At 42.5% G+C, this 26,841-nt stretch overlaps 1 long non-coding RNA gene across 1 annotated transcript in view; it reads right to left on the bottom strand.

Annotated features, from left to right (window-relative positions):
- Nucleotides 1-26,841, bottom strand: part of LOC126161622 (uncharacterized) — a 542,501-nt gene that overhangs the window by 93,203 nt on the left and 422,457 nt on the right. Inside the window, exon 3 of the long non-coding RNA XR_007534936.1 lies at nt 20,078-20,113. This is a non-coding gene — a long non-coding RNA (uncharacterized LOC126161622). The remainder of the gene's footprint in view (nt 1-20,077; nt 20,114-26,841) is intronic.

Genomic DNA, 26,841 nt, shown 5'->3' with positions numbered 1-26,841 from the left:
GCAGCGGATAGGCACTTGGTGCAGGGAGTGGCAACTGACCCTTAACATAGACAAATGTAATGTATTGCGAATACATAGAAAGAAGGATCCTTTATTGTATGATTATATGATAGCAGAACAAACACTGGTAGCAGTTACTTCTGTAAAATATCTGGGAGTATGCGTGCGGAACGATTTGAAGTGCAATGATCATATAAAATTAATTGTTGGTAAGGCGGGTACCAGGTTGAGATTCATTGGGAGAGTCCTTAGAAAATGTAGTCCATCAACAAAGGAGGTGGCTTACAAAACACTCGTTCGACCTATACTTGAGTATTGCGCATCAGTGTGGGATCCGTACCAGATCGGCTTGACGGAGGAGATAGAGAAGATCCAAAGAAGAGCGGCGCGTTTCGTCACAGCGTTATTTGGTAACCGTGATAGCGTTACGATGTTTAACAAACTCAAGTGGCAGACTCTGCAAGAGAGGCGCTCTGCATCGCGGTGTAGCTTGCTGTCCAGGTTTCGAGAGGGTGCGTTTCTGGATGAGGTATCGAATATATTGCTTCCCCTACTTATACCTCCCGAGGAGATCACGAATGTAAAATTAGAGAGATTAGAGCGCGCACGGAGGCTTTCAGACAGTCGTTCTTCCCGCGAACCATACGCGACTGGAACAGGAAAGGGAGGTAATGACAGTGGCACGTAGAGTGCCCTCCGCCACACACCGTTGGGTGGCTTGCGGAGCATAAATGTAGATGTAGATGTAGATGGTTCCTTTGAAAGGGCACGGCCGATTTCCTTCCCCATCTTCCCTCACCCGAGCTTGCGCGCTCCGTCTCTCATGACCTCGTTGTCGACGGGACGTTAAACACTAATCTCCTCCTCCTCCATATGACATTTACTTCAAAATCTATATCAACACCACACAAGCGGTCGGTACCTGTGGTACCACTATCTGATGCCTCCTTATCTGTTCCATTCTCTAATGGAGCGTTGGAAGAACGATTCTGGGTAACTCTTTGTACTAGCTCCAGTTTCTCGAATTTTCTCTTTGCGGTCATGTCGCGAGAAGTAATATGTTGTCTGACTCTTCCCGGAACGTATTTTCTCGAAATTTTAATAGTATATTACTCCGTGATACACAATGCTTCCGTTGTAATGTCTGCACAGGGGTTTGCTGAGGACCTCGGTAACGCTCACCATCCACTAAACTATCCTGTGACGAAACGCACTGTTGGCGTTACATACATTTTATCCCGGTCTGTTTGTACTATGTGGTGAGGGTCACAGAGTGATCATCAATTCTCAAAGAATCGGTCGAACAAGTGTTTTGTAAGCCACTTCTTTCGTGGATGAGCAACATTTCCCTAAGATTCTCCCTATGAACCTCAGTCTTGCATCTGCTTTTCCTTTTTTTATATGACCATTCCACTTACGATCGCTGTGGGTACTCCTAGATATTTTACGGAAAATACTTTTTCTAGCAACTTGTCATCAATATTGTAGTAGTGCAGCAGTGTATGTCTTTTCTTATGCATGCGCACTATATTACATTTACTTACGTTCAGGATAACTGCCAGTCCCTGTACCATTCATGAATCCTCTGCACGTGCTTCTGCATACCGATACTGACTTCTGGTGTTGCTATCATCTGCGAGTGGCCATATGGAGCTGCCGCCGCTTTCTACCAGATCATTTTTATAAATTATAAACAAAGTGGTCCCATCACACTTCCTTAGGCCACTTCTGAAATTACCTTTACATCTGTCGATTTTGTTCCGTTAAGAGCGACGTGAAGTCTTGACTCCAGTCGCGTCTGGTCCACTGTTGGTAAACTCGGATTTTTTTCATTAAAATGCAGTGCGGAATTGTGGAAAATGCCTTCCTGAAGTCTAAAAAAACAGCATCAACCTGAGTACTGATGTCAACATCTCACTATCTGGCATTTAGATGGTCGTACACTTATTTTAATATTGATTGGAAAGGCTAATGAAAAGACACTCCTTAGAAAGTTGTGTCACATATGTTAAACATTCCTACAGAAAATATCGATTGTTATCAGAGGAGACAGATAACGTATAAAAGCCTCCCCATTAACCAACGACACGGAACATTTCTGAGTAACGAAATAAAATTATACACATAAAAAATTACTTATACCCTATACGAATTTCTTAATTTTCTGAATAAGTAAAGAAACTTTCGTTTTGTTAGTGAGGAATTCACTGTCTCATAATTTTTTTCTCGTCTTCCTCCATTTTGCTGGAGTTAGTTAACATCACAGAGTCTTAATAGCAATATAATTTCTTCAAACGCCTGATACGTTCTTTCACATGTGGTACCAAAGCCACATATGTATTAGAAGTGACTTTTTACTGTATTATGATCACAGTCATTTATTCCACAGTATCAGATGATTTGGCACTGTGTCATTTTTACGCGCTTACACTATCCTCGTAATTTTGCAGTCACTATGCGTGGATGCACATTGAGACGGCAGTTACAGACAGGGTGATTCATCTGCCTCTACCGATGTCGCTTTATGCACCCCGCAATGTTGTATCTGGCCTTCAAAAACCACGCGCGAAATTTTCATATCCTCTCGCTCGCTGCGCACAAACTATTTGAGCTATAAAGAATGAACAAGACCTTTTTGTAGCAAATTTAATATAGTTTGTACTGTGATACGCTTTCGCTTGAGGCCACGGGTTTTGAGTTATTCAAGGGATACGTACGGAACTGACCTTCAAACGCACTTCCACCCCCCAAACAGATCCCTCACCATACTAAATTTCTAGTCTGTTGTTCGTGACACTCTGTGATCGCTGCAGTTTCTCACCAGGACGATGTCATCTTTTGCTAAAATACTTCTTTAGTAATTCTAAGAGTTTCTTGTCTCTCTCTGTTGATGTAGTGCATCCTTAACAACTGTCACAGTGGCTCAGCAGGGAGGAGGGAGCCAGTTTCTGGCTCCTTCATAAAAGGGAGAGAACTTCGGCGATTTTCCTTTGATCGATTAACAACGTCAGAGAAAAGGGATCATATTATTAGTCGTATGAGTCAATGATGAAGTTTACATATAGACTTCTCATCACAGTCGGCTGATGACCATGCTGTTGCCACATAATGAATTAAACGCTTCCGCAAAATCGATGTTAAATATGGATATAACAGACAAAGGGGGAAACCAAAGCTATACACTCACATAAAGCCATTTAACCCTTTGCCGTTTTGAAAGCGACTCTTTTGTTTCTACTTATTTTACAACAGGTCAGAACAACACAGATCACCTACTACCTGTTTCTCCTACGCCACAGGTTATTCAGGAATCAATATGCGTGTCTATCAATTATCAACATTACAGTAGACCGAAAGACTGAATACGCACGAAGGAATAAGAACGTATGCGGAGCAACTGAATCAAGTATCGCAATTAGCATCCATGAGCCACGAGAGTGAAGGAATTAACTTTTCCTAAAGCTTCTGTATACCGGATTACGAAGGAATGGGAGCTGGTGACCAATTATTAGCTATATGACCTCTGAAGATTCGGAAGTGGTGGCCAAAGCTTGGAGCTCATTAGGGAGCAACGCCCATTGGAGCACGGGTATGACGAAGTGGAAACCATTCCAATTTGATGCCTACGATCATTTGTTGGCACTCCTAGCATATTGGAAGACAATGGGCTGGAATTCAACACTGTGCTTCATGGTATCATATCCGCAGAACGTACGTATTTGGCAGTCGCAAGGAAGATGAAATAAATGAGCGAAATTAGAGCTAATCAATCAGATTCGTCGTCTTATTACCTCGGTCATCTAGATGTGACATAAACAGTCTTTGCTACCGTCATGTTCCTATGTCGACACAAGGCGGAATAGCAGGAGATGAAGTCTCGATTCTTACTATAGGGTCGGCAGCTGGACCAGAGGGGGGGGGGGGGGGGGGAGCGGTGAGGAGCTGCTTTCTGAAGTTGGTAGATGAAAAAAAAAGGTCGAAAATCGAAGAGGTGGCACCCCTTTGCGCAAAACAAGAAAGATTTTTCAAGTGGACTGGCCGCCACCTCAGTTAACCCTCTCAGATACTCTGGCTAATATCGTGTACATTAACTTTTGATCTGTGTTAGCTGCAACAGACGTATTTCTTTTCCGGTGGAAACTTGAGGTACATATTTGTGAAAGTTCAGCTTTTCATCATGAGCAGATGCTGCCAACTGTTGGGCATCACAATGGAAATATCAAAAGGCCACTATAGAAGCGTGCACCAGCTCGTGACATCAGAATACAGAGATGTGGTTGGTTCCCTTTATTCCATTGTATAATTGAATATTGTTATTGTTATTTTGCATCATAATCATCGAATGATCATTTTACTTTTTATTAGAACAGAGAATATTTCGTAATTAGTTATTTTATCCCATAAAATGATGTCGAGAGTACAAAGTACGTTTTGAAAATGGGCAAATATTTTTCTGTAAATCATGCATCTAAAATTATTTAAAACATCACCTTAGAGCATTACCACGTAAAGAAAAATTTTCCTTCCTCTAGAAAAAATTCAGGTCTGATAGAAATAATTTCCTAAATACTAGAAAACGAGATGATAACTGCACAGAAACCTCTAAGATAATTGTCACGTTTTTCAGGAGTAGGATGGTTAGTAGATGCTTTAATTCTTTCAACTGAAATGAAAGTATACTACGAACTTAAAGAAATTATTGTATAAACATATAATCAAAATTTTAAAACAAGGATTTCCACATCGATTCCTCAATCACTTTTTACAACTCTTGATTTCAGGCTTTATTCTTCACATCTCTCAGAAACATGAGACTTCACATACTTTTCACCGCCAGTGTTTCGGCGGCAAGACAGAGGAGGACTGGGCTATGATTTCCGAACACCAGATTTCAACAGCGCCCTCAATAAAATTCCAAACCTCCGTGTCTCGGGGAATGACGGCATGCGACTCCCTTGGTGGCGATCCGTCGCTGAGATGGGGACCTTAAGCCCCACGGCCATTTGTAGTGCTGCTCGAGATAAGTGAGCTACGGGCAGGCATGCGGTTTCACTTCCCCCTTCCACTCATCCATAACGAAACACAAACATAGAACTAAACCGTACAAGCATTCATCACAGTCACCCAAACGACACAACTACAAAACTTATACTTCAAAACAGGCCGGAGGAAGGCAATGGCATAGCATTTCCACTGGAACTTTGACAAGGACGGCAATGCTAGATTCTAGCATCTGTAAGCAACATTTATTTCCTGTATACGGGACTAACATTGCCCAGCATGAACTGGGAAACTTGACTCAGAAAATTACATTGCAAGTGCTATTTGGAAACTACATCGGCAAAAGAGATTTGTACGAAGTATTGATTAAAGAAGTATCTCATTTGCTTCAAAAAATTTACAAATTTTAGCAAAGGATGCACTTTAGATTTTACCTTTCAATATCTGTTTTGTAAAATTTTGAACGGACAAACCACTTTTAAAATTGTGCCTACTGACGATTCAAAGCAAGGGGACTCACTTGCCTGTTCAGTGGTGTCCCGCAACTGTATCTTCAAGATTCACCTTCCCAGTATTTACCACAGAGCTCCATTCGATCTTGAAGGCACTGAAGCAGATGAGTCATTTTCAGAGCAAAAAGTTTCTCATTTTCTCCCATTCCAATAATGCCCCACAAGCAATGATAAAATGACTGCGGCAGAGAAAAAAATACACTTCAGGAGAATGTGCTTCTTCAGGTACTAAGGAAGAGTGTATTATTCCACTGTGTTCCAAGACACGTGGGCATTTGAGAAAATTGTGCAAACCAAGCATCCAAGCAAGCCTACAGGAATGATGATGTGACACGCCATTTCGGTTCAGTTCGGTTGTTTGGGGAAGGAGACCAGACAGCGAGGTCGTCGGTCTCATTGGATTAGGGGAGGATGGGGAAGGAAGTCGGCCGTCCCCTTTCAAAGGAACCATCCCGGCATTTGCCTGGAGCGATTTAGGGAAATCACGGAAAACCTAAATCAGGATGGCCGGACGCGGGATTGAACCGTCGTCCTCCCGAATGGAAATCCTGTGTCTAACCACTGCGCCACCTCACTCGGTCACGCCACTTCCTTGAAGGTGAGTCAAAGTCATACAACCCTGGCACTAGGATTGGCTGACAGTGCGGGGCAGTAAGTCACAATGTAGCGGTGACCCACCTCGAACTGGTCATTGGGACCGGATGAAGTGATCTGATTTATCACCGAATAGGGAAACTATTCCCCAACACATATCTACGTAGTCCGGTGAGAGGGTGATACCCCTCTGCTCCCCTCCTCTGTCTGTGATGACTGTGGTGTACAAATCACTATATGCATCATTTTAACTTAATGTACATTATATTGTGATAGCAGGAAAGAAGTAAATTTAAGAGATGATTAGTTTTTTGTTTTGACTAATTGCAAGACGAATGAGGTGAATATTTCAATATTTTGTGTAGTATCTGGACTTCAGGCTGGACATTTTAGTGTCACATAGTGGCTAGCTCTTGCTTTTCATTCCACCGATCATGACCTATAATATTTTAATTATTTCCATTGACTTCTCCATTTTTATTGCAACTTCCAGTTGTAACAAATTCCGTGATCGAAACGGAACCGTTATAAGATCACTTCGTTACTAGGTCTGTCTGTCTACAATTGATCAAAGTCCTTTTTCTCACGAACTGGTTAACGTATCAAGTTGAGATTTGTGTCACTTACTAATGTCTGCAGCCCCATGATGATATAAAAAAGTGAAGCTTCTAACTCAACGCATTCAAAAGATACGGACATTTATGTCACACATTTTGATATTCGCAAACATTAAAGGCTACAGTGTACTTCCCGTGGACGTAAAATCATGAAATTTTCCAAGAATCAGGGTTTCACTGAACAAATAAAGGAAAAATCTGAAAATTGTCAATTTGTAATTGCATCACTCGAGAAAAAATTATTTTGTCATTTGTTATCAGACTGACTGTCTGACTGTCCATCTCTTAAGACCCCTTTCTCTCAGGAACCGATAGACTTACCAAGCTGTAACATATATCAGATACTGAGGTCTATAGTTTTTTGGCGATGTAATAAAAGGGAACCTCTAAGCCCATGCAACCAATAGAGAAGGCCATTTATGTCACATATTTTGATGCGAAGTCCCTCAGCAAAAGCTACAGGACACCTCCCGTTGATCTGTAGTCATGAAATTTTCCAGGAAGTAAGGTTTTACAACATAAGCGAAGGAAAAAATTCCAGAAATTGTTTATTTGTAATTATACCATACGAAAAAGAATTCTTGACATTTGTTGTCAGACAGTTTTTTCGTCTCTTAAGACCCATTTTTCTCAGGTACGGGTAGAAATACCAAGTTGAAATATACATCACATACTGATGTCTATGGTCACTTGGCGGTGTAATAAATGGGAGCTTCTAAGTCAGTGTAACCAACAGATAAGGCCATGTACGTCACATATTTTGACAGTCGCAAACTCACTTAGTAAAAATTATAGCGTACTTTCCTTAGGCGAAGAATCATAAAAGTTGGCAAGAGGAAAGGATTCACAGTATAGTTAAACGAAACACAAAAACTGTTAATTCGCAGTTATATCACACGAAAGAAATATTTCTCATTTGTTAAACGACTTCAGTCCTGGAACCCCTGAGACCAATATCTTGCCAGTGTGAATGTCAACAACAGAGATCCTCGATTCGCGGAATAGCTGGACTTACTTTGTACGTAATTACACTACTGGCCAATAAAATTGCTACACCAAGAAGAAATGCAGATGATAAACGGTATTCATTGGATAATTATATTAACTAGAACTGACATGTGATTACATTTTCACGCAATGTGGGTGCATAGATCCTGAGATATCAGTACCCAAAACAACCACCTCTGGCCGTAATAACGGCCTTGATACGGCTGGGCATTGAGTCAAACAGAGCTTGGATGGCGTGTACAGGTACAGCTGCCCATGCAGCTTCAACACGATACCACAGTTCATCAAGAGTAGTGACTGGCGTATTGTGACGAGCCAGTTGCTCGTCCACGATTGACCAGACGTTTTCAATTGGTGAGAGCTCTGGAGAATGTGCTGGCCAGGGCAGCAGTTGAACATTTTCTGTATCCAGAAAGGCCCGTACAAGACCTGCAACAAGCGGTCGTGCACTATCCTGCTGAAATGCGGGGTTTCGCGGGGATCGAATGAATGGTAGAGCCACGGGTCGTAGCACATCTGAAATGTAACGTCCACTGTTCAAAGTTCTACCAATGACACCCCATACCAAAAAAATGGTTCAAATGGCTCTGAGCACTATGGGACTTGACATCTGTGGTCATCAGTCCCCTAGAACTTAGTACTTAAACCTAACTAACCTAAGGACATCACACACATCCATGCCCGAGGCAGGATCCGAACCTGCGACCGTAGCAGTCGCGCGGTTCCGGACTGAGCGCCTAGAACCGCTAGACCACCGCTCCCCATACCATCACGCCGGGTGTACGCCAGTATGGCGATAATGAATACACGCTTCCATTGTGTATTCCCCGCGATGTCGCGAAACACGGATGCGACCATCATGATGCTATGAACAGAACCTAAATTCATCCGAAAAAATGACGTTTTGCCATTCGTGCACCCAGATTCGTCTTAGACTACATCGTCGCAGGTGCTCCTGTCTGTGATGCAGCGTCAAGGGCAACAGCAGCCATGGTCTCCGAGCTGATAGTCCACGCTGCCGCAAACGTCGTCGAACTGTTCGTGCAGATGGTTGTTGTTTTGCAAAACGTCCCCATCTGTTGACTCAGGGATCGAGACGTGGCTGCAAGATCCGTTACAGCCACGCGGATAAGATGCCTGTCATCTCGTCTGATAGTGATACGAGGCCGTTGGGATCCAGCACGGCGTTCCATATTACCTTCCTGAACCCACCGATTCCATATTCTGCTAACAGTCATTGAATCTCGACCAACGCGAGCAGCAATGTCGCGATATGATAAACCGCAATCGCGATAGGCTACAATCCGACCTTTATCATAGTCGGAAACAGGATGGTACGTATTTCTCCTCCTTACACGAGGCATCACAACAACGTTTAACCAGGCAACGCCGGTCAGCTGATGTTTGTATATGGGAAATCGGTTGGAAACTTTCCTCACGTCAGCACGTTGTAGGTGTCGCCACCGGCGCCAACCTTGTGTGAATGCTCTGAAGAGCTAATCATTTGCATATCACAGCATCTTCTTCCTGTCGGTTAAATTTCGCGTCTGTAGCACGTCATCTTTGTGGTGTAGCAATTTTAATGGGCAGTAGTGTAAGTTCGTACAGAACCCTCAGCGCGTGAGTCTTACTCGCACCTGGCCAATTTTAATTAAATTTATTAATTGTGTTTTTATGTTGTTTGTGATTTTTATCCAAACTGTTCCAATTAAATATGAGCACTGGTTCCAAAAGTGTGGTGTGGTATGGCCAAAGGTCATTACCATCATCCTCATAGATAATAACAGACTCTACAGTACTTGCATTCATTTACAATCACATGATTTGAAAACAAGGAATTGTTTCATGCTCTAATATATCCACTACTAATTATTTTTTGTGGTATTGGGAAACGCATTAGTCAAAGAGAACGTCGCTGTAACGCAGCACACTTAAGCGTCTCAGCTCCGCGTGGTGCAGGCTTTACGAGGTGCATTCAAGTTCTAAGACCTCCGTTTTTTTTTCTCCGGACTGGAAAGAGATAGAAACATGCGCATTGTTTTAAAATGAGGCCGTGTTCATTGTAAATACGTCCCAGAGATGGCAGCACCGTATGGCAGATGGAATTTTACCGCCAGCGGCGAGAATGAGAACTGTTTTAAATACTTAAAATGGCGACGTTTTCCTTACTTGAACAGCGTGCAATCATTCGTTTTCTGAATTTGCGTGGTATGAAACCAATTGAAATTCATCGACAGTTGAAGGAGACACGTGGTGATGAAGTTATGGATGTGTCGAAAGTGCGTTCGTGGGAGCGACAGTTTAATGAAGGCAGAACAACATGTGACAACAAACCGAAACAACCTCGGGCTTGCACAAGCCGGTGTGACGACATGATCGATAAAGTGGAGAGAATTGTTTTGGGGGATCGCCGAATGACTGTTGAACAGATCGACTCCAGATTTGGCATTTCTGTGGGTTCTGTGCACACAATCCTGCATGACGACCTGAAAATGCGAAAAGTGTCATCCAGGTGGGTGCCACGAATGCTGACGGACGACCACATGGCTGCAAAGCAATGTTGACGCGCAACGACAGTATGAATGGGACTTTCTTTTCGTCGATTGTGACAATGGAAGAGACGAGGATGACATTTTTCAATCCAGAAACAAAGCGCCAGTCAGCTCAATGGAAGCACACAGATTCACCGCCACCAAAAAAATTTCGGGTAACCGCCAGTGCTGAAAAAATGATGGTGTCCATGTTCTGGGACAGCGAGGGCGTATCCTTACCCATTGCGTTCCAAAGGGCACTACGGTAACAGGTGCATCCTACGAAAATGTTTTGAAGAACAAATTCCTTCCTGCACTGCAACTAAAACGTGTGGGAAGGGCTGCGCGTGTGCTGTTTCACCAAGACAACGCACCCGCACATCGAGCTAACGTTACGCAACAGTTTCTTCGTGATAATAACTTTGAAGTGATTCCTCATGCTCCCTACTCACCTGACCTGACTCCTAGTGACTTTTGGCTTTTTGCAACAATGAAAGACACTCTCTGTGGCCGCACATTCACCAGCCGTGCTGCTATTGCCTCAGCGATTTTCCAGTTGTCAAAACAGACTCCTAAAGAAGCCTTCGCCGCTGCCATGGAATCATGGCGTCAGCGTTGTGAAAAATGTGTACGTCTGCAGGGCGATTACGTCGAGAAGTAACGCCAGTTTCATCGATTTCGGGTGAGTAGTTAATTAGAAAAAAAATCGGAGGCCTTAGAACTTGAATGCACCTCGTAAAGTAAATGACAGCAGTTCTCGAGTGAACAGAGGGCGGGGAGAAGGAGAAGCGGTGTTATTAGGAGGTGGGCGGCGAGAGGCCGTGTGACCGCGCAGTTGAGCTCACGCTAGGCGCGTAACAAGCACAGCCGCCACTCCACGCCACGCCACACAGGCGGTCGCGTGCTGCGGCAGCATTCGGCAGCTGATGGACGCCGTGACACGCCACGCTCAAACATACCGGCACACCGCGAGCGACTGCCCGCTTCCAGGCGGCGCCCTTCGCTGCTCTGTTGTCTGCAACTACAACTCCTATATTTGTAGTCCGCGGGCCACGGCACAGAGCGCGGCGGACAGTACAAGGTGCGCCAGTGCCATTAGGTTCAAATGGCTCTGAGCACTATGGGACTCAACATCTTAGGTCATAAGTCCCCTTGAACTTTAGAACTACTTAAATCTAACTAACCTAAGGACATCACACACACGCATGCCCGAGGCAGGATTCGAAACTGCGACCGTAGCAGTCCCGCGGTTCCGGACTGCAGCGCCAGAACCGGGTGCCATTAGTCTCCACAGCTATTCGATAGATTCACCACAGCGCTCGCGATTTCGCGATGACTGGCCGATGCAAAGTATTCGTTACTCGTTAATTTTTTTTTCATGATTGGTGAAGGCATTACACACAAATATTTTCTTGTTAACGTAGTGAGTTTTGGGTATAGCCGTGCTCGTGGATGCACCATTTCAGTGGTTTCTTTCTTTCTCCCTTACATATTTGTCTACATAGAGGCGAAGAGTCACCACGGCTGTAATGCCGGTAATGGTAATAGGTTACGCTGCAAAATTTTCACTGCTTGTATTACAATAATGCCAGACGGAATCGTCACACCACTGCCTTAAGTAGGCCACTACAAACAAACACGGCAGTTCTGCCGTACGGCGGCCGGCCTCTGCAGCGGCAAGGTGAAGGCACGGCGACTAACGGTCGCCAGACTGCCGTAGCTGTGTTCCGACCTCTTGTCGCAGCACTACTAAAACCCCCTTTTAACACTACGGGATATCGAAAAGCTGGCGACTTACTGTTCCACAGAGTCTGAAAAGAAGGAACTGGAGAGTTGTACCAAATCCGCTCGAGTAGGACACACGAACTGCACTCCGGGTAGAAAACAAGGCGACTGCGTAAGTGCATTTGGAGCTCTGTGCCACTGACCAGTTCCCCCGTGGAGTGTAATAAACTGGAGGAATACGCAAACCACAGGTACGGCACAAGCGTGAGTGAAAGAAGACGGCAACTAACGACACGTTTCTGTTACAACGAGTTCGCAGAGGGTAACAGAGGAAAACAACTCCCGACTAGAACCGAGTCGTGTTCGAACCTCTGACAATAATCAGATCATCATGACAGTTTTGGAATTACAGATCACGTATCCTACAGGTACGTAATATCCGTCTTCAATGAAGTGGCTTCCATTGGCGTCTATATCCTCATGCCGTTGATCATTGCTGATTCTTCTGCCTTTTCGGAGCAGTTTCCCACCCCAAGGGCCAGAAGTAGCTGTGAAGCTGCCCGTTCCACGTCAGTTCCCTACCGAGTTTTATTATGCTCCTCTATAGTAAATTGAAACGTCTCTTCGACCGTAACATTAAAGCACCGACTTTTTTGGCAGAAAACGTAAAATGGTATTTCACCTTCATAAACGGCCCCTAGCAGGCCACTCATGTGTGCGCTTATTTTGCAGTTTGCAGAAAATGTAGCGTTTTGCATGCCATCACTGGAGCGGACGTGTTACCGCATGAACAAAACAAAAAAGTCGTATCCGCAAAATATATGTATTTTTTTTTCAAATAATCGGAGTGCAATCACGTAAAAGTGACGAGATGGAAGGGGCCGATTTTCGTTAATGATATATACTGTTCACTGTTCTGGAAGAGTTATATCGATACGTAATAAAATCAGTTTCGGCGCCCGTTATTTTAAACAGTAACTCTCACAGGGGAACTCTAATGACACGGAATTTATGAACTGGAAATCTGAAGGGCCAAACAGTAAACTCTCTCTCTCTCTCTTTTCTCTTTTTTCTCCCCCCCCCTCCTCTCTCTCTCTCTCTCTCTCTCTCTCTCTCTCTCTCTCTCTCTCTCTCCTCTCTCCCCCCCTCTCTCTCTCTCCCCTGTTTCTCTCTCTCTCTCTCTCGTGTTCCTCATGATATAAGCAATCACGTGTATATCTGTACGAAATGCCAATTTCAGAAGTAACCGATTTTGTAAGTTTTTTCCTTCTTTTTAAGACGCTATAATAAGTAAGAGTGGGCAGCATCGAAGGCGTCCGTAAGTTTCAAAATTGTGGCGGATATCTCGTTTGAGGAGATGTACATGCGGCTTTCTGGGTCTTATGTTGGTATCAGACTATTAGTGTACCTAGGGCCGCGGAAATCAATCTCTCGTAGGGCACTGGCGGGCAGATGGCGGTTGAAATCCCCATACTGCGTATCCTACTATTTTAGTTCTTGTGATATATACAAGATAGAAGCCCGTGAAGCTTTTTATTTCATACTTATCCTCTTGTCAAAAATTATGAAAATATAACGTCTTCTGCCATTTTAAAAGTAATTTTTCTACAAATAAACCATAATATGGACTTCTGTTGCTTGTATATTACTAAAATGTGTATTAAAGAGTGCGGCAAAACACCGTCCTTCGCAGTAATGAAGCACATTTTCCTTCATCAGGGTGCGAGAATCATCAAAATACCGAACTGAGCTGACAGAATTCTCGTAACTACCGTGAAAATACACTATATAATGACTGTGCAACTGTATCGCGCACGGTTGGAAGAGTCGGCATGAGAGGTCCCCACTTCCTTAAAGAGGTTAGTGCCTCTGTGACAGTAAATTCTTAACGATACGCTCACATGATCAACACTTTTTGTACACCAATACTCAATGAGCTGCAGTTTGTTCAGGTATCGTTTCAACAGCACAGGATCACCCCTCACGCATGTAAAATTTCTTTCCAAATGCCGAGACAGGTGGTTTTCGGGCCCTTAATTTCGTCATGTGGCAGAGTCCCCTGGCCAGCACCATCACCGGGCCTTACACACACAGATTTTTTCCTACGGGGGCATCTTAAGACCGACGAGTTCAAACAACGGCCGAGGTCTCTGCCTACCCTAAAGAATGCGATACGGAAATAAATTGGCCTGATTCCTCAGGAAGTGCTCGTTAGGGTGATGTAGAATTTCCAAAGTCGCTTTCGGCAATACGGATTACTGAAAGTCGTTGTTTGAGTGACACAAAAATGAACATTTCTCACGGTTCAGATATCACTCATGTTAATACAGTTTCTTCATTTTGATCCATTTGAACTTTAAATTAAGGAGGATGTTTTGCCACATCCTGTACATACAAGCATAATGGAATTTATAAATTCAGTACGTACGAAAAGATTTTGAAAGTCTTTTCATTGTCTATACAGTATGTTAAGAAAGCGTGTCGTGGATTACTGGTGATAGTGCATGTGAAAAATAGAAAGTCATGTAAAAATATACCCAGACGCTAAAATTGGTTGATATACGGGCTGTTTTACTTGTGACGAGAACGGCGAGAATTCAGTGGAATATGTTGACGTTCACTGCTCACTGCTTACTGGTTGGGCTTGTATCTGCACTTAATCCTCCAGTTATGATGTTGTTGTCAGACACTGAATTCACCAAAATTAATTTTCACTGCAGCGGATTGTGCGCCGATATGAAACAACTGGTGGTATTACAGCAGTGAGGACAGCTCGTGAACTATGCTCGGATAGCAAGTCGGTTGAGCATTTGCCCGTGAAAGGCGAAAGTCCCAGGTTTGAGCCGCATTCCTGTACATAGTTTTAATATGCCATGATGTTTCTTCGAACTTACAGCTCTCTCCTACACCAGCCATTTTCTACGTATCGTTTTCAGCATGTGCTGGTTTCAGAACATTGCTAGTGTTTCTGTGGAGTGTGAAGAACGTAAACGTAGAAATGGAGTCCTGTTATCGGATATGACAGCAGGAGTTTCTTATGCACAGCGTGGCACAACATTACCTTCTACGCCTCGTCCGACAGTACCTGACGTATTTATTGAGATTTGACTAATCGAGGAGATCCGGTAGACTTCTCACCCGCCATATCTTAAGCCCGGATATTTCTGGTTATGGGGCATTAAAGGGATTGATGTTCCCCACGCCCATCAATAACGTGAACTCGCTGCATGGGCACGTATACCATGCAAGTGACCAAACCATCGACAGTCACGTGTGTACGCCCACTTTCCTGATTCTTTGCGAGAACGACTAAAGTGCGAGTAAGAATGAATATGTATTTTGCAGTGTCGACAACCAGGTGGATGTCATAAGTCAGAATGGTCTATTTTCAACAAGTATTTGTTTGCGGATCTATTTTGTAGGAATTGTTTTCTAGGTTTTAGTAGTATTTTATTAAATATAGGAAAATCACATTAGTCGCAAGTACTTCTTGTCGTTTTTTATTCACAAATGTCTTGATCGCATATGGCGATTAACTGGTTTGGCTCTAACAAATCATCATCAGAAGTAAAAATTCAGTAAATACAGAATTCAAAGTTAGTATTACGAGGGTGGTCAATAAGTAATACAATACATGTTTTTCTGAAAGCGGGTTGGTTTAATTCAGAATTCCACTACATCCCATAATTCCCACTCTTCTGGTTATGAAACCGAATTGTTAACAGACTCTCTGTTTAATATGGTGGCGTAACGCTACCTTACTGGGAGGACCGTCACGCCTGCTTAATCTCTATCTATTGGTCCCCATAACCCACGTACTGCTTCCCGCAGAGTGCATCCCTCACTGGGCCAAACAGATGGAAGTCGGCAGGTGCGAGATGTGGTCTGCAGGGTAGATGAGGAAGAACAGTCCAATGAAGTTTCGTGATCTCCTTTCGGATGCGCAGACTTGTGTGAGGTGTTGCATTATCATGGAGTAGGAAAAGTTAAGCAGCGAGGTGAATGATTACGATCCGTCGATCATTTCGAAAGAGAGTGTCCGCACGTTGCAACATTGCAAGAGTAACGGCAGTGTGTGGCCAGCGAGCACGCACTAGATCGCACAGATCCGAGCGCCTCGTTCCAATAGTGGCAGGCGCCTCGCCCTATGACTCACCGCGCTTTTGTTCACTGCCAGGTCCCCACAGACATTCTGAATGTGCCTAGATTATCTACGATCTCTGGTTTTCTGCCAAAAGAAAACAAGTGACAGCTCTCTACTTGGAACGAACCTCTGTTACAGATTCCAATTTGAGGGTTACGTATAGTGTCGCCACGTATCAGAACTTCATGCAAGTATAGAGGCTGAAACCGGAAAATTCAACGTTGTTCCATAACATATTTCGTTTTTTTCTCTTTTTTATATTTTTCAACCGAAATCGAGAAAACAGTGTGTTGCATTACTTATTGACCAACCTTCGTAAAAATTAAAATTTAGAAAAGTATTAAAAATATAAGATAACTAAAAAATTAAATATCTGTCCACCCCAATTTTTAATCTATTTCTAGTTGCTTAGATTTAAGAGGCCTTTTGATTTTTTTATTTTTTTTTTTATTTTTAGTTCTGATGGTCGTTAATTACAGTCTAAACTCACAAATCAAGCAAATACAATCGTGACATTTGTTCATCAAAATGCATTTTACAAAATTACGTGTTGTATTCTAATGATCAGCTAGCTGTTCTCTACGTTTTATGGCTGGAGCATTTTCATGTAACCACGAGGTTAGCAACGGTTAGAACTGAGTTTAAAATGTGTGGCATGCCTTGGGAGGGATGCAGCCGTGTTGGGGGCTGGGCTGTCTGCTCGTGAGCCGCAGCACATGCCGCTGCGTGGCGAGGGAGGAAGCCAAGCCGCAGTCCGCAGCAGTCTGCGAACTTGGGCCTGCGGTCTCGCCCTCCACTGCCACAGCACATCCACGGGACTAGGCGCCCCGGCCGTGCCGGCAACCCGCACAGCAGCGCCATGCCAGCCTTCTCCTCTTAGGCGGGGGTGTCTACGACGGCAGCGCGCACCACAACACTGGCACCAGATGCTGGCGCACCTTGTACTCATCACTTCTTAATTGGTTACTCATCATACTTTTGCTCTCATCATACTTTTGTTAGACTCAAAGTATACCGAAGACGGATCATTCGACAGATAGTAAAAGTTATCAACACTGGAGGTAAGTATTGAGTCCCCTTTCATGTTGAAATGGTCGAGTAAGCGTTGGCAACTGTCAGTCCATTTGACCTTGAGTTCTTCAGTAAAAGGTCCTCATACCAATTGCGCAGATACTTAACTGAATCTGAGTTCATCAAGACTAATGTCCAAAGAAGACGCCACCATATCGATGGTAAATCAACTATCCGCTAAAAGGAGCTCTTGAGTGTTTACATGACTCGGCACGGTTCCCGTATTGTGCTGAAAGTCTACGGTGAGTTTCAACCTTTTTTACCCCTTACAATCTAATAAATCGAATCACTGTTCGTTGTTCCTTCTTGATGCAAACCGGTAGCGCAGAGAACAGACTTACGTAGTTACCGACAGAGTGCAACTCAAGTCGGGGTCGAATGGTGTGTACATGACTACAGTGGTATCAACTGTAAGAGTACATGCGCAGAAGGCAATGTGAGAATGTCTAAGGTGTGTATCGAAGGCAGTCTTTATATTTTGGAAGATGTTGCTTTTATGGGTACTAGACAACAGTTTAAAGCATATGGAACTTGCTAATGTTTCGTCTCCTTCTATGGAAGACATCTTCAGGGGCTATAAAGGTTTGCTAATATACAAACGTAAGCATGTTTAGATAGCCAGAACATCCATTTACTGATTGGTGATTCGGCCACATAAACAAGTTTACGTGTAACGATTGAAACCTTAAATTATTTCTCAGGTTTAACTCCTACGTTTGAACATTGTGTCCTCGGTTTTATGGTTGTCAGCTCGATCTTCTACGATGTTACATGTATATTTTTGACCTGTGTTTATAGTTTATGTGATGTTAATATTTGCGACTTGACACTGAAATAATTACCGTATGTGCGTAAGGGGACCAGCTTGCGTATAGTGTCAGCCCAATGCTATTGTCATATCTCTGCTTATTCCTAGACAAAAATATATACATTTACACCTACATAATCAAGAGATCTTCCAAATTTTCTTTTTCACTTTGCTGTGAAATTTTTACTGTCGATTTTTTTACAACTGTCTTGAAATAATGTAATAGATTTCGTTCTGTAATTATACATATCAAAGACTGTTGTGTGTAAGGTATATGAAGTAGCACAAATGAGAATATCTGTGCTTCAAATACCTCTTGTATCAAGCATCTTTGATATCCCATACGTAACATGGCGTACACCGTACGACAATCAGCTGTTACCTGATGTTACACCTTCGTAAGTGTTAAAGCACTTCGTGTCTATTATATGTGCATAACTGTGAAGATTTCATGTGTAGTATGTCGTTCTCCAGGTCGGTAACTGTTACTATACGTTATTAGTATTAATTTTTTCGTAAGTAATAATTCATATACGATCTATAAGCAAACGATGTATTTTCGTGTCTATCCTTCATTGCTTTTGCTTTCTTTTGGTTGACAGAAATGCCGAGAAAGTAGTACAATTCCGAAACCGGTAGTAATACAAGATTATTAACACTGCTCGGTATCAAGCATTTCAGAAAATTCACTGCTGCGTTTAGAAGTTGCATGCAGAAACTGTTCGATCTATTGTTAGTTAGTCCAGTCTCCAACTAGGTTACAGGCGAAATCGTGGCAAATCATGTAGGTCTGGTTCGTAGGAAAGTGTGTACTACATTTGGCTCTCTTGTGTGTTAGCACACGAGCAGTCTCCCTGTGGAGCAGTGGAGAAGCGAAGATAGAATGTACAGGAAGGAGTGTTGCACAATTCGCCCTACATGCATCGAGAAGATGCACACTGATGCAGTTCACGTAGGCACTACTTTGGCAGTGTCCCGGAGGGGGAGAGGAATTTGATGGCTAGGGGGGCAGAATGCTGCAATGGTGGGTAGGCAGAACCGCTGGCAACAGCCAATAACATATGTACTTCACTAGTTAACTATTTCAGCTGTCTTCAAAAGAATTCTTGATCCTGAGAAATAACGTATATTAGAGCTGGACTGAATTTAACGGTTCTGTTTCTGAAATGCGAATACATTTATCTGAAAAGAGAGGAAAACAATGTCATCGAGACATCAGCTACTACTACAAAAAACAAACACGATTGCGTTAACCAATCAGGATGTAAATAGCCTTGCTTACAAAGGAATCATTCAACATGGCATATAAAATAGTCATCCTTACAATATATGCACATGTTGTTGGTTAATAGTAAAATGCCACAGGCACAACCAGCGTGGAATGATACGTGAAAACTGTAACAACCTGAATGCACGTCATTGCATGATGGCTGTTAATGATGATGTTTTTCAATGTACATTCAACTTTTTTTACGATTTGAACTGTCTTAATATGGTTGTTGTACACCACCAAAAATAAACATGGTTTAGTTATATAATTTAAATTGTGATCTTCGCAGTGGAAAATTTTATATTAAAATTTTGTATTCAATAAATTACGTTAAAACAGCAGCCTCTTTCCTGACAACGTCAGGTGGATTCGCAGATTAACGTAGATTTGGTTTTTGGTATCGGTGAAGTATCCTACTTCTGTATGTCAAAAATAGAACCATGGACAAATACGTCATCACATAGTCATCATAATAGTACGTTTTGAACGAGAGAGCCAGAAAAGAGATGAAAGAGAAAGACTAAAAATTTCCAGACAACATACAGGAATGCAGCCGTGGGATGCGTACGAAAATTACCGATAATTCGACAAGTGAACACCATGTCCTACTGAAGGCACAAATGTAACGAGACAGCGTTATAAAAGCATATATAAACCCTCGATTCGCAGGGCTACCAACGTTAGAGGTCAATGATAGTAAATGTTACCTTAAGAATTACCAGATAACGTAATGCCGTCAAATCTAAACAAAGACAAAAATTTGGTTCAAAGCGTAAAATTTAGGTTTTTCACTTACCTATATCTGCGTTTCTGTGACAAGACAGCGCTTCACCTGCAAGAAAAAAACAAATTCGTTACACTTGAAAAATATTACGCTGGTAGGTACAAGTGAGAGCGTAAAGTTATAAGTATTTCTCTTGCAACTTTATAAACATTTTCCATCGGCATTGTACGATTGATACATTTACAATGATTACTGTACACGAATAGAAGTAAATGTAGCAAAGTACAACAAATAATTACAGTTCATAAATCCACTCACTGCGACAGTGCTTGAAGATCTCAAACGTTAGTCCTTAAAAGCAGAAGGACGTACCTAGATTTGATTGAGCTCCACTGGCTATCCTTGCTGCTGCTTCCATATCCAGCCATATCGAACAGCAGTGCCAAAATATTCCCTCCAGTATGATTCACAAATTAAATTAGGAACACATGATTTTATTTAGACAGAATGCGTAACCATTTTTCACTTTCGCCGCTGTGATTGGGAGTAGGATAATTTATAGAAAACAAAAAAGATACACGATCCGTTTCAAGAAAACAAATTTTATCGTTAATCAATAATCAGCATCCAACTGTTCACTGGCGCAATCTAAATAAATTTGTGTGCCGAGTTACAAGTTTCATTCTCAACGGTCAGGCATGAGAAAGTATTCATCTACTTCAGTAAGTACCATAATTTTGTGCTATCGCCTCTTGTCTTCAAATATATTCGGCTATATACAAACTAGCGTTGAACACAACCGCAATGATGAAAATATGCTTCCCTGTATTTGTAGGAATTATTATCCTTTAAGTATCTGAAGCGTCTCCCCGCTGATCAGCACACCAGAATTCTTAAAATTGCTATTATTATTAATGTACTGTAAGGCTTAACTCGTTCCGACGAAGACCTACTGTTGCCAAAACCATAAAATAATGTTCAGAAAAAGAAAGACGATGTATGAGAACTATAGAGACTTTTAGAAGGCTGTATATATATTACATTATTCTTTCTTTGTGCGTGTATTACGTATTTGCTTGTTTCGCACTACTGGTTGAAATCATTGCTCTTCCCACCTTTTCCTTGGTTTACCTAAGGATGTTCTGCCCACTGGCTAGTAACTAATCGTGGTCTAATAAATATGACCACTTCATAAAATTGATGAAATTGCGTAATATTTGACGAGTTCAAAGTTACTAATATTTTTACGAAGACTGTAGGTATTTTTATGACTATTTGTGTTCTTGTTGAGGGATTCCATTAAAACAATTGTTTCGCTTTGTCGTCGTTGAAATAATGGTATCATTTGTATTTATAGAGGGGAAAACACACAGCCAGTGAGTTCTGTTGTCATCTTCAGCTATTGAAAATTATATCTTAAATTGGCTCTAAATAAATATTTTTATTCACAGTATGAATAAAAAATAGCTTTAGTTTATTTTAACCTTTTCTGAGTAGGACTGTTGGTTTTATATTTATTGACTAATATTTTAGTGAACTTAACCTAATTCACAGTGTTGAGAGTGACTATGATGTGGAGTCTGCGTGGGGCATGGTCAAATGGGTGCTGCCCTAGGGATCAGTGTTAGGGCTGCCCCTGTTCCTTATTGATGTAAATTATGTGCCCTCTACTATTACAGGTGATTCTGAAGTATTTCTGTTTTCTGGTGACACCAGCTAGGTAGCAAAGGTTGTTGTGTGCAACAATGGCACTGTTTCAAATAGTACAATTCACGACATAAGTTCATGTCTTGCAGAAAATAAACTAACGCTAAATGATAGAAAGAGTAAGTTTTTACAGTCTAACACACATTTCAACAAAATCCGACGTTTTAATTTCACGGTTAGTGAAACTGAACAGTTCAAATTTCCAAGTGTTCAGATAGATAGTAAACTTTTGTGGAAAGCCCACGTTCAGGATCTTGTTCGAAGACTTAATGCTGTCATTTTTACCATTCTAACAGAAGCTGAAGTAAGTGATAGTTCGACACCAAAAGTAGTTACTTTGCTTATTTTTATTCGCTTATGACGTGCGATATTATATTTTGGGATAATTCTTCCCAATCTCAAAAGCTAGTTGTGGCTCAGAAGCGGGCGGTTCGGGCAGAGGTTGGCGTAAGTTTGCGAACCTCTTCTCGACTCCTGTCTGGGTATTCTGACACACACACACACACACACATATATATATATATATATATATATATATATATATATATATATATATATATATATATACACTCCTGGAAATGGAAAAAAGAACACATTGACACCGGTGTGTCAGACCCACCATACTTGCTCCGGACACTGCGAGAGGGCTGTACAAGCAATGATCACACGCACGGCACAGCGGACACACCAGGAACCGCGGTGTTGGCCGTCGAATGGCGCTAGCTGCGCAGCATTTGTGCACCGCCGCCGTCAGTGTCAGCCAGTTTGCCGTGGCATACGGAGCTCCATCGCAGTCTTTAACACTGGTAGCATGCCGCGACAGCGTGGACGTGAACCGTATGTGCAGTTGACGGACTTTGAGCGAGGGCGTATAGTGGGCATGCGGGAGGCCGGGTGGACGTACCGCCGAATTGCTCAACACGTGGGGCGTGAGGTCTCCACAGTACATCGATGTTGTCGCCAGTGGTCGGCGGAAGGTGCACGTGCCCGTCGACCTGGGACCGGACCGCAGCGACGCACGGATGCACGCCAAGACCGTAGGATCCTACGCAGTGCCGTAGGGGACCGCACCGCCACTTCCCAGCAAATTAGGGACACTGTTGCTCCTGGGGTATCGGCGAGGACCATTCGCAACCGTCTCCATGAAGCTGGGCTACGGTCCCGCACACCGTTAGGCCGTCTTCCGCTCACGCCCCAACATCGTGCAGCCCGCCTCCAGTGGTGTCGCGACAGGCGTGAATGGAGGGACGAATGGAGCCGTGTCGTCTTCAGCGATGAGAGTCGCTTCTGCCTTGGTGCCAATGATGGTCGTATGCGTGTTTGGCGCCGTGCAGGTGAGCGCCACAATCAGGACTGCATACGACCGAGGCACACAGGGCCAACACCCGGCATCATGGTGTGGGGCGCGATCTCCTACACTGGCCGTACACCACTGGTGATCGTTGAGGGGACACTGAATAGTGCACGGTACATCCAAACCGTCATCGAACCCATCGTTCTACCATTCCTAGACCGGCAAGGGAACTTGCTGTTCCAATAGGACAATGCACGTCCGCATGTATCCCGTGCCACCCAACGTGCTCTAGAAGGTGTAAGTCAACTACCCTGGCCAGCAAGATCTCCGGATGTGTCCCCCATTGAGCATGTTTGGGACTGGATGAAGCGTCGTCTCACGCGGTCTGCACGTCCAGCACGAACGCTGGTCCAGCTGAGGCGCCAGGTGGAAATGGCATGGCAAGCCGTTCCACAGGACTACATCCAGCATCTCTACGATCGTCTCCATGGGAGAATAGCAGCCTGCATTGCTGCGAAAGGTGGATATACACTGTACTAGTGCCGACATTGTGCCTGCTCTGTTGCCTGTGTCTATGTGCCTGTGGTTCTGTCAGTGTGATCATGTGATGTATCTGACCCCAGGAATGTGTCAATAAAGTTTCCCCTTCCTGGGACAATGAATTCACGGTGTTCTTATTTCAATTTCCAGGAGTGTATATATATATATATATATATATATATATATATATATATATATATATATATATATTACACTCTTTACTGTCGTTTCTTACTAACAATATCAGCTTCTTCCCAAGAATTAGCAGCTTTCACTCACATAATACTAGGCAGAAATCCTATCTGCATTTATGTCGCACCTCCTTGACTCTTGTGCAGAATGGTGTGCAGTATACCGCTGTATCCATTTTCGATTTTCAGAGGTCTTAGCAGTAGTAAACGCGTTGTCAAATCTAAACTGAAGAGTTTGTTCTTGGGTCAGGCCTTCTATTCTGTCGAGCAGTTCCCTGAAAAATCAAGCTGATTCCTGTGTTATATTGTTGATTGCTTTTACATAAACTTATGGCTTGTCTTGTTTTGGGTTCATAAACATTTTATTTTATCTCTTATTTATCTCTTATTTGTTTTATCTTGTAGTTTCATGTACAGACAAGTTTCATGACATTGGAGATTTGCTCCTCAATTTGGTCCTTCTTAACTAGACGTGTAAAATAAAATGAAATAAAAATAGTTTCAGGTATCGGATTAACTACAGACCTTTCATCAACAAAATGGGACTTGCTAAAGATCATGTAACTATTACCAATCTCTCACAACGAAAAATAGCAAAAAATGTGGACTTTACAAAATCAGTGGCTAATATCAGAAATATTCTGCGTAGCAATGAATACCTGATACCAAAAGAAAAAAAGAAGCTATCGCCTCTTGGTATGCAAAAGATGAAAGAGAAACTGCTGTAAGACATTTCGTCAACAGATATCACTACCAGAAAGAAACCAGAAAATGCGGGGGTTTCCATGTCTACCACAACAGTTCATAGAATACTGACTGACTTGAACTATAGAAGTTGCAGACCTCTTCATAACCTCTGACTGAACGGCAGAATGATGAATCGACAGCTGGATTGGGCTAAGAAGTGCAGGCACTTTACTGTGAATGAGCGTAAATCAGTATCTTCCTAATATTTTCTCTTTGTATTATAGAAAATATTTCATTTTCAATTTAGATGGTATCAACTTGTTTTATAGGTATGCGTCAGTGCCGAAATGACCATTCAAAATTTGAAAATATGACAAAGTCAATTATGAGAAAGCCTTCAGGAAAACACAATGAAGATTCCGTTGTAAATACTAACAAGTATCCAATATCAATCATGTTATGGTCTTTAGTTTCTCGTAAAGGACCGGGAAGACTCTACGTCGTTCAAGGTACAATGAGACTGCAGTTCGACAATGAAGTTCTACGTAAGCGGATGTTTCAGCAGCCAAGAGATTGATTCAGCAAACAAGAACATCCAATATTTATGCAAGATGGTGCACCTTGCCACACGGCAAAGCCTGCAGAAATTTTCTGAAGAGTAAAAACATACCTCTAATATATTGGCCAGGCATTTCTCCTGACCTAAATCCCACTGAGAATGTCTGAGAGTTGCTAAAAAGGGACGTGACCAAAGACCAAGTCACAAAGAAAATACATTTCCAGGTAAGAGACATATTTTACTAGAATCAAAAGGAAGATTTGAGGAATATGTCCGTGCGATGCATAGACAGCATATCTCACATGGTTCAGCCTGTAATTGCAGTGAAGCTTTGTTTGACAGTTGTTGTTGTCATCTTCAGTTCGAAGAGTGGTTTGATTCAGCTGTTCATTCTTCTCTATCCTTTGCGAGGCTCTTCATCTCCGACTAACTATTGAAATCTACATCCTTCTGAATATGCTTACTGTATTCATTTCTTGGTCTCCCTCTACGATTCTTACCCCCCCCCCCCAACATTCCCTACAATATTAAATTGGTGATCCCTTAGTGTTTGAAAATCTGTCCTATCAACCGACCCTTCTTTGGTCAAGTTGTGTCACATATTTCTTGTCTGCCAATTCTGTTCAGTACTTTCTCATTAGCTATGTGGTCGACCCATCTAATCCTCAACATTTTTCTGTAGCACCACGTGTAAGAAAAGACTTCCTAACTTTTAAATCTATATTCGATGTTAATAAATTTCTCTTTTTTAGAAATACTTTTCTTGCCCTTACCAGTCTACATTTTATATTCTGTCTACATCGGCCATCATCAGTTATCTTGGTGCCCAAATAGCAAAACTCATCTACTATTTTAAGTGTCTCGTTGATAATCTAATTCCCTCAGCATCACCTGATTTAATTCAACTACATTATATTACCCTTGTTTTGCTTTTCTTGAGGTTTATCTTACATCCTCCTTTCAAGAGAATGTCCATTCCATTCAACTGCTATTCCAAGTCCTTGGCTATCTGTGATAGAATTTCAATGTAATCAGCAAACTTCGAAGTTTAATTTTTTTCCCTGAACTTTAATTTCTACTCCTAATTTTTCTTTGGTTTTCTTTACTGCTTGTTTAGTGTACGATGTTCGACTATATACAGTATTAATAAAAACGGTAAAGGTGGCCTGAATCTCTTTGTTGTGCGATTATTTTTATTCTGTAACAGGTATCTGTATAAGCCCAAGCATACAGTATACGCACGAGCTAAGCCACTGCAAATGTGAAATGCTGCTACATTAATAATCAGTGTAACCGACAGCATGTTGAATGCGCGAATTCAAATGTGGATGCATTGTGCTGTGCCAGAACTCAATTTGTGGAATGGAGTTCCATGCCTTTGCACTTGGTCGGTCAATACAAGGACAGTTAATGCTGGTTATGGATAACTCTGGAATTGTCGTCTCATGTCCCATATGTTATCTATTAGAAAGATCTAGTGATCGAGTAGGCAAATATAGCGTTACAACACTCTGCACAACATGCCCTTTTCACACATTACTGTCATTTAATGTTGCCTCACGTAATGGAAACTGCATTTCCAGGAACTCGATCGTCGTACCACTTCACTTCAGAACCTATCCATGTGTTAATATTGAGGCGTCTGGCGTGTACGAGATGTACTTTAGCAGAGGTTTCACTTTTGACGGCTTTTCAGGGCTGAAGCAGCTTAGCGTAACAGTGATCTACCAGAACATACTTTCATCAGAATGTTTGTGTGTGCGTGTGTGTGTGTGTGTGTGTGTGTGTGTGTGTGTGTGTGTGTGCGAGAGAAAGAGAGAGAGAGAGCGGGGGGATGGAGGGAGGGAGAAGAGGAGGG

Source organism: Schistocerca cancellata, chromosome 1 (assembly GCF_023864275.1).
Source record: "Schistocerca cancellata isolate TAMUIC-IGC-003103 chromosome 1, iqSchCanc2.1, whole genome shotgun sequence".
Lineage (NCBI taxonomy): Eukaryota > Metazoa > Arthropoda > Insecta > Orthoptera > Acrididae > Schistocerca > Schistocerca cancellata.
Note: the sequence above shows the minus strand (reverse complement) of the source record. Positions and strands in the feature narration are given on the sequence as shown.